Below are 16,416 nucleotides of genomic sequence, written 5' to 3'. Positions count from 1 at the left end.
ACCCTTAAATGTTGGGGTAATTCATTATGCAGCAATAAATAACTGAAATGGTGTTTACTTTTTAGATGCAGGATAAATGTATGAAAAAAATATAACATGTATGTCATTAGCTTTTATACCATGCAGTGGGCAGAAATGGAAAGGACATTAAAAAAAGTTATTATAAGCTTGAAAAGACTCAAGAAAACTGTTGATGTGGGCTTGAAGGACAGTGAACGAAAGGTACCAACTACATGCTGACAGAAAAGTTGCAGAATTTTTTTTCTCTGTAATGTGAAAAATGGAAAGGGGTTATAATTTGTGCATAATTAACAAGATTTCAACACCAAAAATTGAAAGTTCTACATTATTTCTTTTAGATGTATATAATAGGGAAGAGAAAGATGCCTTAAAGAAAAAGTAGTTCTATTTTTTTAGCATAATTTAGAGGACATATATAGGAACAAGGAATTGCTACATTCAAAAATAAAAATCTTTCTTTTCCCCAGTAAAATATTCTCAGAGTGAGAAATGGGCAAAGATACAATTCAAAATGAGGCAGTTAAATCCTTTACTAAGATACAAAATGAAAAAAAAAAAAAAGATAAAAAATGCTGCACCATAGAAAATCTCAAAAGACTTAAGGGCATTAAAGAATTTTGTTAAGTAATAGGGCTCCTAAGAATTTTAAGGAACTTGTTCCACAACAGCCTGACATAGGGCCCAAGATAGAAAATAATCTTTCTGAAGGTGATTTGAAACTATGCCTTTTGTTTTTATAGTAAATTCTGATATTATTAATAGGAAGCTCAAAGTTCTTAATAGAGTGATACTTGAAGAGGCATTTCCTGTTTGACTAAAAGCCACAGAGCCCGTACAAAATAGAAAGATACTTCCTGGGGAGTGAGGTGACCAATAAAGACCTCAAGAATTTCAGTCATCCCAGCCCAGGTGCTAAGCAGGTGAGGGGGAACAGTCTTCAAAGGTCACCAGCCTCAGTCTCTATCTAACTGCAATCTAATTGTATAAGGGACTCAAAGTAGGAATCACCCAGCCTGTCATCACCAGAAATCATCTGCCTGACTCATACCTCTTGAAGACACTAAATGTGTTTTTCTAGCTTGGCAGATATTTTGCAATAGCATTTAAGATTATCTTTGTTTTTCATGTTTTTGATTCTCTGCAAAAAAAATAATAATTTATAGCCTATCATAACGGTAATTTACATCATTTCATAAGATCATAGCTACTCATATCAGATGAACTAATCCAGGGTAATATCAGCCGTATGATCTCTAAAGTTGGACAGTGTCAAAGTCTCTAATTTTGGCACATTTCAACTCTTTTCTCTCTATATAATCTATTTTAATTTCACCATGACTTTAAAATTTCTGGGAATTTGAGTTGAGAATTTTAACCTATACATTTTCATGATCTAGATCATGAAAATGTATAGGTTAAAATTCCCTAAAAACTTGCAAATAGAATAGATAAGGCAAATCTGCCAGTCTGTATATAGGTGAATTAAGATGAGTCAATTTAGGACATTATATACTAATAGAAATAAACACATACCTGACTATATGTGAAATTTTAAATGTAAAGTACATTGAATGTTTTGGTGAATTTTTCTGCAGTAAATTTATTTCTCAAATGGAATCAATCTTAGAGTACAATATATTCTAACACAGATTCAAAATATCACCAGTATGCATTATAAGATTTTATTTTGCTAATCTTAAACTCCAGACTCTTTCTTTTCTTCAAATCTTATTTTGAAGATACTCATGAACAATTTTAATAGTTTGTAAATATCTAACATTTACTTTATAGTTCAGTTTGCAGGCCAAAACTGTTGGTTTTATAAATGGAAACGCTCTATTATATAGCATTAGCTAGTTCTCCTTAAATATTTACTGAGCATTTGTGTTTATGGGCTTCATGATGAAAACCTTTGAGCTGTTTCTTGAAGTGGGAAAAGATTTGCATTATATAAAGTGCAAAATAAGTTTCTCTTTAAGGCTGACCTATTTCAGAACTAGCGACTTTCAATATCACTTTCCTGTGATCTGAGATTGAATTAGGAAGAGTAAGAATGTATTAATCATAGATACGTTTGTTGTAAAATGTTCTATTAGTTTATGTATATGTTGACTCCAAGTAAATGTTCTCTATTCAATTTTTTCATCTTCTGTCGGAAAGGACAGAAGTAATAAAGTAATACAATTTTAATTGGAAATTACTAAATTGCCACAAAATCTTAAAGTTGGAAGAGGCTTTGAAGTACTGATATGTAAACTTAAACTCAATGCCAGCTTGTCAATTTCAACGCACCTGCATCCCATCTTTAGGGGTATCCTGCAAAACCTTGTCTCAGCATTAGCATTTCCTGCCTTTTCTACTCAAAGACTTCAAGCTAAATAGTTTCATACATGATGAGCAATAACCTACTTAATATCAATTCCCTTCAAAAAGATCAAGGTTACCTGCATAAGATAATCTACGCTTTGAATTTTAAAAACAGGATGTTTGAGAGATTTGATAAACTTCACATTGTCTTCTTTAGTGCCTAAAATTAGGATAGTGGATTAAAAGTTACTTTAAGAGTATAAAAGTATTATATACTGAAATTCTAATTAGGAAATTCAAGCTAATGTATGAATAATGAGTGGAGGAAAAAAGACCGACTCAACATACATCTTCCCTTCTCTTTTATTCCCTGCATTTTTCCTGTAATTATATCTTTATTCATTCTTCATTTTTAACTCACCACTTCTTCTGCTACCTAACCTAATCTAATTCTATGTCTCCTACACATGTCAGACACCCATCTATATCAGACACATGATGAAGCAACTCATCAAGTGCAAGTTAATGAACTCTCAGAGAAGTTCCTGATCAATAAAGGAATGAAAGTGGCTCGGTAGAAATTGCATTTTCCACTTTCTCATTTATTTCAGGATGCAACTTAAAAGACAAAGGGCAGAAGAATGTTCAGATGTCACTTTGTTTTCCTAAGGAACTGTTTTTCATGATTATAATAATGCTTTTGGGAGAACTATCTGTGAATGTTCTATGATAACTACAGTTATTGTAACATAAAGAAAAGCAAGTGTGACCAAAATATTATTATTTCACTTAATCAGGTCACAGTCACAAAGTAACAATGATTCTGAATATCATTTACACATTAGCCTCCCCTTAGAAATCTCCCAGTCCATGGGGTCGCTAAGAGTCGGACAGCACTGAGCGACGTCACTTTCACCTTTCACTTTCATGCATTGGTGAAGGAAATGGCAACCCACTCCAGTGTTCTTACCTGGAGAATCCCAGGGACGAGGGAGCCTGGTGGGCTGCCGTCTATGGGGTCGCACAGAGTCGGACACAACTGAAGCGACTTAGCAGCAGCAGCAGCAGAAATCTCCCACTTGAGATAAAATTAATCAACAGAAATTCAGTTGTATAGATCAGGATTAGTATTCTAATAAAGTTGTGTCCACAGTAAAGGATATTAAGAAAAATATATATTTGAAGGATTAAGAAAAGTAACCTGAACACATGTACTTAATTTTAAATCACACACATTGCTCCTTTCTAATTGATTATGGCACCTTTTGTAGCTCCAGAAACAGCAAGTACTAGTGTTATAATTTTCAAAATGTCTTCAACAAGAAACTAAGGGTTTAGAATGACCTCATATTTATCGCTTCAAACGCTGTCACATATCAGTAGACATAGCAAATGTTCAATACTAAGTTTAACAGTTTGCAAAAAAAATTAAGATAAAAAGGTAATTATATGATCATACTTAATCATTTCTAACAATTTGCTCTTGGGTTAGCCAAGTAATTTCACTCCTTTATGAGTATTATGTTATTAATATTTGTATAGGCATCACATTGTTTACTTAATCTTTCCAAATTACATTGTAATATTTTATCAAGAATTGAGTCTTTTGCCTCTTGATCATTTTCATGGCTCCTATATATGTCTTTCCCAGTTTGTCAATACCAGTAAAAATAGAATTTAGTATTTTACACATGGTCTTACCCAGCTTTCATCAGTAGATTGTCATCCACCTCTCATGAATTCAGAGACTGTATAAACATGGCATCAAAAATGTGAAACTGATTTTTCTCTTCATATATAATCTGCTTGCTATCATTGTTTTCATCATCAGACTTTGATTATCATCACTTTTTTCAGCTTATAGGATTCAAACTATTTGTGTTTTGGAAGCTAATTCTTTTTCTTTCTACTTTACTCCATATTTTTTTTACAATTATTCCATAATTGTCAGTTTGCTTCTCCTGATAATGTAAAAGAAAAGAAAGTTTGTTTTTAAAAACTAGAAATGTTAATATTAAATAAAGTCCTGAAAGACTCATGATAAAGATCAAGTGTACTAGAAAATTACTAACTCTTGCCTATTAACATAATATTTTCCAAATGTTGAGCATTCACACTTTTCCAATATTATTTTTGTAAAAAAAGAGTGAAACTTTACTACACAGATAACAAAAGGTAATGCATGACATTTATTTTAAACTAAAACTACCTTAATTTTCCCACTAGACCGTTACTTTATTGAAAAGGCAAGCTATACAAATTCTAGTTTTTGCTCCAAAAAAGGAGAATTGTGACATATACTACAAGAAAACTATTACAGCAAAGCTTTGCTATAATTTCAAATTCACACAAATGACAGGTTCACACTGTACTCTTGCCTGGAAAATCCCATGGGCTGAGAAGCCTGGTAGGCTGCAGTCCATGGTATTCCTAAGAGTCGGACATGACTGAGCGACTACACTTTCGCTTTTCACTTTCATGTATTGGAGAAGGAAATGGCAACACACTCCAGTGTTCTTGCCTAGAGAATCCCAGGGACGGGAGAGAGCCTGGTGGGCTGCTGTCTATGGGGTCGTACAGAGTCGGACACGACTGAAGCATCTTAGCAGCAGATGGGACCGGATGCCATGATCTTAGTTTTCTGAATGTTGAGCTTTAAGCCAACTTTTCACTCTCCTCTTTCACTTTCATCAAGAGGCTCTTTAGTTCTTCACGTTCTGCCATAAGGGTGGTGGTGGTGTCATCTGCATATCTGAGGTTATTGATAATTCTTCTGGCAATCTTGATTCCAGCACCCCAGCATTTCTCATAATGTACTCTTCATATAAGTTAAATAAGCAGGGTGACAATATACAGCCCTGACATACTCCTTTCCCAATTTGGAACCAGTCTGTTGTTCCATGTCCAGTTCTAACTGTTGCTTCTTGACTGGCATACAGATTTCCCAGGAGGCAGGCCAAGTGGTCTGGTATTATCTCTTGAAGAATTTTCCACAGTTTATTGTGATCCACATGATCAAAGGCTTTGGCATACTCAATGAAGCAGAAGTAGATGTTTTTCTGGAACTCTCTCACTTTTTCGATGATCCAACAGATGTTGGCAATTTGATCTCTTGTTCCTCTGCCTTTTCTAAATCCAGCTTGAACATCTGGAAGTTCACATTCATGTTCTGTTGAAGCCTGGCTTGGAGAATTTTGAACATTCCGTTGCTAGCATGTGAGATGAGTGCAATTATGTGGTAGTTTGAGCATTCTTTGTCATTGCCTTTCTTTGGGATTGGAATGAAAACTGACCTTTTCCAGTCCAGTGCCCACTACTGAGTTTTCCACATTTACTGGCATATTGTTGCAGCACTTTAACAGCATCATCTTTTAGGATTTTAAATAGCTCAACTGGAAACCCATCACCTCCACTAGCTTTGTTCATTGTGATGCTTCCTAAGGCTTACTTTACTGAGCATTCCAGGGTTTCTGGCTCTAGGTGAGTGATCACACCATCATAATTATCTGGGTCATGAAGATTTTTTTTTTTTAATAGTTTTCTGGTATTCTTGCTACCTCTTCTTAATATCTTCTGCTTCTGTTAGGTCCATACCATTTCTGTCCTTTATTGTGCCCATCTTTGCATGAAATGTTCCCTTGGTATCTCTAATTTTCTTGAAGAGACCTCTAGTCTTTCCCATTCTATGGTTTCCTCTATTTCTTTGCACTGATCACTGAGGAAGGCTTTCTTATCATCCTTTGCTATTTTTTGGAACTCTGCATTCAAATAGGTATATCTTTCCCTTTCTCCTTTGCCTTTTTCTGCTCTTCTTTCATAGCTGTTTGTAAGGCCTCCTCAGACAGCCATTTTGCCTTTTTGCATTTCTTGTTCTTTGGGATGGACTTGATCCCTGCCTCCCATACAATGTCATGCACCTCAGTACATAGTTCTTCAGGCACTCTGTTTATCAGATCTAATACCTTGAATCTATTTGTCACTTCCACTGTATAACCGTAAGGGATTTGATATAGGTCATACCTGAATGATCTAGTGGTTTTCCCTTCTTTCTTCAATTTAAGTCTGAAATTGGCTTTTTGGAATTCATGATCTGACTTGATATAAGATACTTATTATTTTCCTCTATTAGAATATAAATCTGTCAGTACAGAAACTATGTTTTGCTTGTTCTGTTGTCCCATAAGAGCAAGTGCAAATATTTAATCATCTGGTTTCTCCATAAACTTCTGGAACAGTAGCTTAGGGCAAAGTAATATGGGTTAAGTAACCAGCCTAAGAATCAAAAAAGATAAAAATTCATTTAGAGGTCAATGGCTTTGGTGTCTAAGAGACCCCAAGTCTCTCCTAAACCAATAGCTATGTTAGATTAAGAATTTTAAATATTAATATGCAGTAATTAATAGATTATTTTGTTTTTCCCCAATAACCATTTTCATTTAAGCCATGAGATTTTGTATCACCTTTTTCCTGAAATGAGATTTGGAGATGAATAAGTGGTTGGTATTGGGAAAATGAAATTTTATGGCCAAAGTGGAAAAAAGACAAGTTACTGACTTTCAAAAGCACTGCCCAGAGGTACAGCTTGATATTCCAAAAAAATAAGTGTAGTTGTCCTTTTAGGCAAAAATAATATTCTCATGAAACAAAATTGTGTGTGTGCGTGTGTGTGTGCATTCTTAGTCATGTGTGGCTCTTTGCAATCCCATGGACTGTAGCCCACCAAGCTCTCTCTGTCCATCAGATTTTCCAGGCAAGAGTATTGGAGTGGGTTGCCATTTCCTTCCCTAGGGGATCTTTCCAAACCAGGGATCAAACCTGGACCCCCTGTGTCTCCTGCATTGACAGGCAGGTAAGGCTCCTTGGTGGTTCAGTCGGTCAAGAGTCTGCACGTCATGTGGGAGACCCAGGTTCGATGCCTGGGCCTGCAAGATCTGCTGGAGAAGGGAATGACTATCCACTCCAGTATTCATGCTTGGAGAATTCCATGGACAGAGAAGCCTGGCAAGCTACAGTTGGGGTCACAATGAGTTGGACACAACTGAGTGACTAGCACCAAAATAGTATTGTTTAAATTTAGCATACAGTGGGGTTTAAATAGAATCTTTTTTAAAAATAAAAATAATATAAGTGCTTCAGATAAATGAAGGTATTTTATTTCACCAGTTAATCTTTCCATACATTGGATATAATAGCCCCAAAATATCTTTTTTAAGCTGCCATGTCTTTCACAAAGTGACTATTGAACTGAGTATAGTTGCAATAATTTCTTTTTTCAAATGTTATTGAAATCCAGTTGATTTACAATGTTGTGATAATGTCTTCTGTACAGCAAAGTGACTCAGTTATACATACATATATTATTTTTCATACTTTTCCATTATGATTTATCACAAGACATTGAATGCAGTTTCCTATGTAATACAGCAGAACCTTGTTTACCCACTTTATCTTTAACAGTTTATCTCTGCTAATCCCAGACTCCCAATCCTTTTCCCCTCTCCACTTATGTGTAGAATCTAAAATACAATACAAATCAACATGTCTAATTATTGTTTAAGTTCTAATATTTTATTTTCATATTACCCAAGGAATAGTAGGACTTATTAAGAAAGAAACTCAATCCAATCAGAGGATGTTACACCAGATTTGGAGATATTACTTCATATGCTTGTACTTAGTCATGCAGTCAAGTTCACTGTACAGTCATATCATATTTAAAGGGATGCTATCTATAATCCCAGTTATCTCTTTCCTTTCCTGGAAACTGAACATATATTTCCTCCTTAGTTTCTGTGGGAAGTTTGTTTATTTAGACTATTTATTGTGGACTTTAAATATGACTTTCAAAATATCTGCAAGATGTATAAATATATAAACCAACCTGACATACATTATCTTCCTAATAGATTATCACAGAATTGTCAGGAAAAAGAGAGAGTGACTTATATCATTTTTTGGCTTGTTAAACTGTGGTCAGATAAAATTCTAATCACCAAATTATTTTACTATAATTGTTTCATTTAAAAATTATCATCAATACTAATAAAGCAAATATAAACAATATATTTTCTTAATGGTGACACCTACTCATTTGGTACAAAAGAATTCAAACAATTCAAAAATTGTTTCCAGTGTTTACAATTTTTCAATAATTGTCCAATGGTCTGCTTTCATGAAAAATTCAGTGACTGTGCAGCAAGACTCATATACAAATCTTGGAAACCAGTAATATAGTTATGTATATTGCTTTGTGTATAAAAATGTTTATTTCATTTTAATTAGGGGAAGAGTAGCCCAATTTTATGAGGTGTATCTGAATGATGTTCAGTCATATCAAGATGAAGTTCTACTGTTTCTAAATTTCAAACCTGTCATAACATTATACTGTAGCTCTTAAATGTGTGATAGTCTAAAAGTGTGACTTTTTTTAATCCGTGAGTAAGTATCATAATGTCAAAGGATTTTTAGAAAGATATTTTTCCTTTTACTTTTCTTGTCACCTAGATAGCAATGACATAAATATATTGGAAATAAGAAAAATTGACATTGCATTTCTCAACAGGCATGCAGATAATATATAGAGAATCAGGAGTGTGTTTTAAAATGTTTGGAAAGGACAGACAAGGATAGACTGGAAGTGATTTAATGATTTATAAGATTAAAGTCATCTGAAGAGTTTAATAATATGCATTAGGGAGTGGAATTCCGTAACAATATGCCAGATCTTGCTCAGATGTTCTGTCTTGCATTCTTCACATTAAAGAGTCTTTAGCTTCCCCTCTGTAAAATCATAAATGTTTGGTTACCCAAAGGATTTTTCCAAATTTCCCAGGCTATCCAATGTCCAGTTATTTTACAATACAGTGTCTTGAATATCTTAATGGCATAACTGGCACAGAATCTTTTCTATATTAGCACTGGATCTTCAAACACGTTTGTCACAACAGCACGCGCAGGGAGACTATTAAAGTAAATATTTTAAAAAAATGTTTGAAGTAAAATAGCTTTGTGATATTCTTTATATAAACTGGTCTATTTATGGCTTCCCAATGAAGAGAAAGAATGCACACTGAATGTAGTGAAGCAAAGCAAGCTACCGTCAAGAACAAAAATGGGCTTGGACAAATGTCATATTTTCAGCAAAACTTTACATAAAGTGATGTATCTGTCCTTACTTAAACATATTAGGATCCCCATTCTCCATGCACAAAGTTATACATGCACTCACACACACACACACACACACACACACACACACATTAAAAGCACACAGCATCTGTTACTATAGAACACTGCAGCGATGGCTGTTCATTTTGACTACCTACCCTTGGTATGTTATGTTATCATTCACATGGACATTTCTCTTATTTTTTGGCTAGAAACCACATTTTTTACTTCTACTGAACGTCTGGTTATCTTCAACTTGTCAGCTGCTTTATACTGTGAGGTTTGCTTAGCACCTGGGTGCCTGATAAAAGTGGATGCAGTATCAGGTAATGCTGTGATTATTGTAATAAATTCAGGCTTCACAATTGCTTTACTATGGCAAATCATATTCAAGAAAAGGCTTTCTATGTGTTTCATGAAAGTAGATGACTATGGACCCCACTCTATAAAGCCTAGTCTTTTTCTCAGATAACTTTGAGTGTCTCCAGATTTAAATACATCGAAAGACTGAACTCTAAGAAGCAGTTCAAGGTTGTTGAAAGGGAGCCACCTCTGTCCATGTAATTCTTCAGGCAAGAGTACTGGATTGGGTAACCATTTCTTTCTCCAAACGATCTTCCTGATGCAGGGGTTAAATCCAGGTCTCCTGCATTGAAGGCAGATTCTTTAATATCTGAGCCACCAGGGAAGCTTGACAGTTGAAGAATAATCATCTCAGTTGGTAAAATTGCCTATGATTAAAAACTAAATGACAGACATACTTTTGCATTTCTATAGATTGTGATGCTTTTGGTTTGAAAACAACTGATTATAGTTTCATGTTTCCTTTTTCTTATGTTTTTCTTCTTTACTTCTGTAAGTCACAGATTCTAAAGAATATATTCCTTCCTGCTTTTATTTGTTTTGTTTTATTTTGATTTTATGGCATGAATAGTTATCTTCCTTACAGACTCATTAAATAATGATTTCCCATTATTTCCCAAGATTTCCCATTAACTTTTTCATATGTATATTTTTTCAAGTTCTCAAAGATGCAGCTCTCCTATGACTAAATTTCAGAATCCATAATTGATAAATCATGATTGATGAATCCAATTAAATATGTATCAAACAATAAATTTGACACACCTAAGCAAGCATATATGATAAACTAAGTGAAAAACTTACCTGTAACACATCATAAACAAAAAGGTAATATATTTTCTATATAAAGAATCCCTAAAAATAAATAAGACCAAAGGAAAAATGGAAAATGATGATTATGAACCTCTAGTTACTCTCACAGTGTCCAGCATATAGAGAGACATTAAATGTTTTATGAAGAAATGGGTGAATAAATGACTATTCAATCAGTTGCCCTGACATTTCAATAAAAAGCTTCACTTTTTGTGTAGATTACCAGTAAAGAGATTGCATAAAGTTTATATATGGATCTATATAATATTTAAAATCTGTACTTTTAAAGACATTGAGTATAGTTCCCTATTCTACAGAGTGGGCTTTTGTTGTTCCTGCTTTGTGTAGAGTAATGTGTATATGTATAGTATGTGTATATGTTAATTCCAAACTCCTAATTTGCCTCTTCTCCCCCACCCACTTCACCAACTGTAACCATAAATTTGTTTTCTGTGTCTGTGAGACTATTCCTGTTTTGTAAATAAGTTTATTTGTATCATTTTTTTAAGATCCTGCATATAAATGATATCATATGATATTTGTCTTTCTCTGCCTTCAGTTAATAATTGTTTCCCTGCGTAGCTCAGAAGTTAAGGCATCTGCCTCCAATGCGGGAGACCTGGGTTCGATTCCTGGGTCGGGAAGACCCCCTAGAGAAGGAAATGGCAGCCCACTCCAATATTCTTGCCTTGGAGAATCCCATGGACGGAGGAGCCTTATGGTTGTACCATGAGAGTGAAATAGTGCCATTTGCAGCAACATGGATGGACCCCACAATTATCATGACCCCACAATTATCATATTGTTAGGCAAGGAATGACAAATATCATATGATATATTTTATATGCAGAATCTTAAAAAAATGATTCCACTGTAGGGCTTCCCAGGTGGTGGTGCTGCTGCTGCTGCTGCTAAGTCGCTTCAGTCCTGTCCGACTTTGTGCGACCCCAGAGACGGCAGCCCACCAGACTCCCCACGTCCCTGGGATTCTCCAGGCAAGAACACTGGGGTGGGTTGCCATTTCCTTCTCCACCCAGGTGGTGCTAGTGGTATTAAATAACTGCCTTCTAATGCAAAAGACATACTAAGAGACTCTGGTTCAACCTCTGGAGGAGGGAATAACAATGTACTCTAGTATTCTTTCCTGGATAATTCCATGAACAGAGAAGCCTGGAGGGCTACAGTTCATAGAGTCACAAAGAGTGGGATATGAGTGAAGTGACTGAGCATGTGCATGCACACACACACACACACACACACACACACGTTTACACACAATATTCATTATAAATATGTATACCGCACCTTGTTTATACATTCATCTGTCAATGGACATTTAGGTTGATTCCATTTCTTGTTATCGTAAATAGTGCTTCTATGAATATTGGAGTTCAAGTATCTTTTTGAAAAAGAGTTTTCTCTGGATATATGCCCAGGATGGATATTTGCCCATCAAATAGAATCATGTGATGACTCTATTTTTAGTTTTTTTAACTAGCATCTATACTCTTCTCCACAGTGGCTGTGGTAATTTACATTCCCACCAGCAGTGTGGGAGGGTTCCTTTTCCTCCCTACACTCTCCAGCATTATTATTTGTACACTAGAGCTCATCAATGAATTCAGTAAAGTTGCTGGATACAAAATTAATATCAGAAATCTATTACATTTCTATTCATGAACAATGAAATATCAGAAGAAGAAATTAAGAAAATACCAATTACCATTGCATCACAAAAATACCAGGCAAAAAAACCTTCCTAAGGAGGCAAAAGGCCTATTCCCTCAAAACTGTAAGATATTGATGAAAGAAACTGAAGAAAACACAGATGGAAAGTTATACTATGGTCTTGGATTGGAAGAATCAATATTCTTAAAGTGACCATACTCCCCAAGGCAATCTACAGATTCAATGCAATCCCTATCAAAATGCCAATGGCATTTCACAGTACTAGAACAAAACAATGTAAAATTTGTATGCAATTATGAAAGACCTAGAATGCCACAGTAATCTTGAGAAAGAAGAATGGACCTGGAAGAATCAAGCTCCCTGACTTCAGACTATGCTACAACTACATCAATCAAAATGGTATGGAACTGGCACAAAAACAGATATGGAGATCAGTGGAGCTGAACGAAGAGCACCAGAAGCTAACCCACACATATTAATTTACAGCAAAGGAAACAAGAATATACAATGGAGAAAAAAAGTCTCTTCAGTAAGTGATGCCAGGAATACTGGACAGCTACATGTAAAAAAATGAAATTAGAACATTTTCTAATACCATATACAAAAATAAACTCAAAATGGATTAAGACCTAAATATAAGGCTGAATGCTGTAAAACTTTCAGAAGAAAACATAGGCAGAACACTCTTTGACAAAAATCTCAGCAATATTTTTTTGGCTCCATCTCCTAGAGTAATGGAAATCGAGACAAAAATAAATAATTGGGACCTAACTAAACTTAAAAGCTTTTGCACAGCAAAGGAAACCATAAGCAAAATGAAAAAGCAACCTATGGGATTCAAGAAAATATTTGCAAACAATGCTATCTACAAGGGGTTAGTTTTTAAAATACCCAAAGAGTTCATACAATTTAATGTAAAAAAAAAAAAAAAACAAAAACCCAGTCAAAAATGGGCAAAGACCTAAATAGATATTTCTCCAGAGAAAACATACAGATGGCCAACAGGCATGTGAAAAGATGTAATAGTGCTAATTATTAGAGAATTGCAGGTCAAATCTACAATAAGGTATCACCTCAGACCAGTCAGAATGTCCATCATTAAAAAGTCTACAAATAAAATTGTGTACTTTATACATAGAACAGATATATATTTATTATGCATAATTTGTATTAAATTATAGACAAAGTAGATATTACATATTATGTGTAAAATATATATTCATTTATGCATATATACATACACATGCATATATGTATGTATATATAAGTATATATCTTTTCCCTTAAATTATCATGTTAAAAAGAGGGTAGAAGCTTACTAAAAGACATAAATAGATTGGCATTTAATTTGTAGAGTACATTGTCTCTTTTTATATTGTTATGGCATCACTTCTGCTTATTATATAGGAAAAAAATAAAAACATAATAGTTAATAATAGATGATAGATGAATGTATGTAGATTGAATTGTTTTTCTTCAGTCTTCACCTGCCTCATTCAACCAAATGACTCTGCTGTGCCCCAGAGTAAGTGAACTAAAATTTTCCATTTAATTGATGAGCTTTGCCCACAGGACTTAACTTTGATAAACAGAATATTAAGGAGCATGACTTACAGAGATCTTAAACAAGCTTGCATGATTTGGCTCAGATGGCTTGGCCTGGGTAGCTGCTTGTCCAAAAATGCATAGGAACACATGCAGCATGCCTGAACCCATCCTGCAGCCTCAAGCTGGAACCTGGCATGTAGCTGGTTTACCATGAGCAAAACTTAAAAACATGTTATTGTAAGCCATCAAATTTTGGAGAGTTTCACTGTGCAAACTTATTTCTGTGTTAGCTGACCAATAGAAAATGGTATCAGAAATAGAATGGTGCCACCAGCAGATCTCCAAAACATGTGCCAAGAGCTGAATTTACAATTGGGTAGTGGATGTCGAAGAAACTGTTATACTGGACTGAGAACATGAAGATCGCCATTATACAGTAGCAAAATATCTGGTAAAAGTGTTATCTGTGGTAACCTGGAAGTCAAAAAATATACCCAAAGAACTTCTGGTATTGGGCAAGCTGTGAGACAGAATGTGGATATCATGAGTGCATTATTGCTACAGCATGTACGTGATGTTACCACAAGAGAGATAAGCTCAGAAAAAGGGGGGAAAAAAACTGGCTAGTTTGCAAGCAGAATTTAAAGGTACTGTGGAGATCCCTCTTTCCCAGATAGCTTTAGAATTGACTCATTAAATTGAGAGAGTCATGGGAGAATGCAAAGAAAGAGCTTATTCATGAAAACTAGTTCTAAGGAAGAACTTCTGGCTTGGCTATTCATGAGAAACAGACTAGACGCCTAAGAAATTTTTGAGTAAAGTGTACTCCAAAGAAACCTCACAAGCTTGGGTTTCAAAGTCATTTGATTATTTGAAATTTAAAACAAACATTGGATGCCCAGATTTACAGGATCAGGATTCCTGCTGTGGAATTCATTCAGTACCCAAGAAGGAATACTTTCCAAACCCACTTCAGGAAGTGATCAAAGAAGACTCTCCTGGAAGATGAATAGGAGTCATGTAAAACCATAGCCAGTGGAGTTAATCCCTGAGAGTAAAATTTGCATTTAATCCCAGTCCTTTTCCCCACCTACAACAAGGGCAGAACCACAGTGTAATTGATTATTATCTATCTTCTTCAATATCTAGTAATAGTCACCTATATATGCCCTATCTTAGAAACCAAATAATACTGTAACTTTGAGTAAGATAAGGAGAAGTGGACTTTCAAGTGCTAAGTAAAATTTTATTCATGTTAAACTATTATGTTTAATTGCATTTCCCTGTAGCCATAACTTTCAGTCTACAGTAAGCATGTAAAGGAAAACAATGTTATTTATGAGGCAGAAAATCTAAATAAACCCTTATTCCTAATGAATACATATGATTTCTTTATCTAACAGCCTTCTAGAATCTATAGGTATTATAATGTGAAGAGATTTTGTTATTGGAATAAATGTATAAAATACTTAAATTTCCTAGTTTCAAAATTAACTTGGGTTTCTGCGTAAGAAAGACTGACTCAATATTCACACATGGCTTTGAAATAAAAAGTTAATAGACTTGATTTATAATTCTTTTTAAAAAACAGTTTAATTTATTAATTATTATACAGAGATTACAGACAAGGTATTCAACAGAATGTTAATTGCCCTTTTTTGATGTTTTCTTGCAAACTAATTTGTATCTCAATAGCTATTTTCTCCTAGAATTTCTATAGCTTTTTTCTGTTTCACTAAGTAGATTCAAATGATAATTGGTTTTGTATCTACTTATGTCAAAAATAGTCTCATAATAGATATAAAAGTCAAAGAATTTTGCATAATAGTCCATAAGAGAAAGGGGTATTTTCATTTTAGCCTGGAGAAAATTGATTTGAATGAAGTCCAGTTTTTCTCATACTGTATTCAACTAAATTGATTCTAGTTTAAATAAAATCTTATCCTTCTTGTCTCAGTTTCCTGCACATTTACATAGACTTTTATAATGCTGATTAATTTCAGTGCTTGCTAAATTCTGTGGGAATTAAAGTCCATGAAATCTCATTTTAGCTTTTATTTTGTGTGTGTGTGTGAGGAGGTGGGGGTAGATCTAAGCATCCTACTCTGTACCCATACACACGAGTGGGTGATTGACATTTTAAAAAAAGACAAGTCATTTCTTTGGATAACTTTGAGATTCCTTCCTCAAATGTTTTCATATTAGGCAAAGGGGGTGTGAATTTCTACACTGATAATAAAGTGTAACTGTGGGTACATTTTACTCCATAGTAAAATTCACTTTTTGGTCTAACTTCATTAAGTAGAGAATACATATCAGTGATTAAAAAAATGAGAATATTTTTAATATGAAGTAGCTAATTATGTGTTATTTTATCATTTTCCTCTGAAATGTATTTGAACCTCAGGTTAGTAAGATACAATAAAGGTTGTTGAAATTATGGCTTGAAAGTTAAGTTATGGTAAAAAGAAATAAAAAGCTTTTAAATGACTAGAGAGAAGACAGATT

Source organism: Budorcas taxicolor, chromosome 4 (assembly GCF_023091745.1).
Source record: "Budorcas taxicolor isolate Tak-1 chromosome 4, Takin1.1, whole genome shotgun sequence".
NCBI classification, from domain to species: domain Eukaryota; kingdom Metazoa; phylum Chordata; class Mammalia; order Artiodactyla; family Bovidae; genus Budorcas; species Budorcas taxicolor.
The sequence above is the reverse complement of the archived record's forward strand: the minus strand, read 5'-3'. Positions refer to the sequence as shown.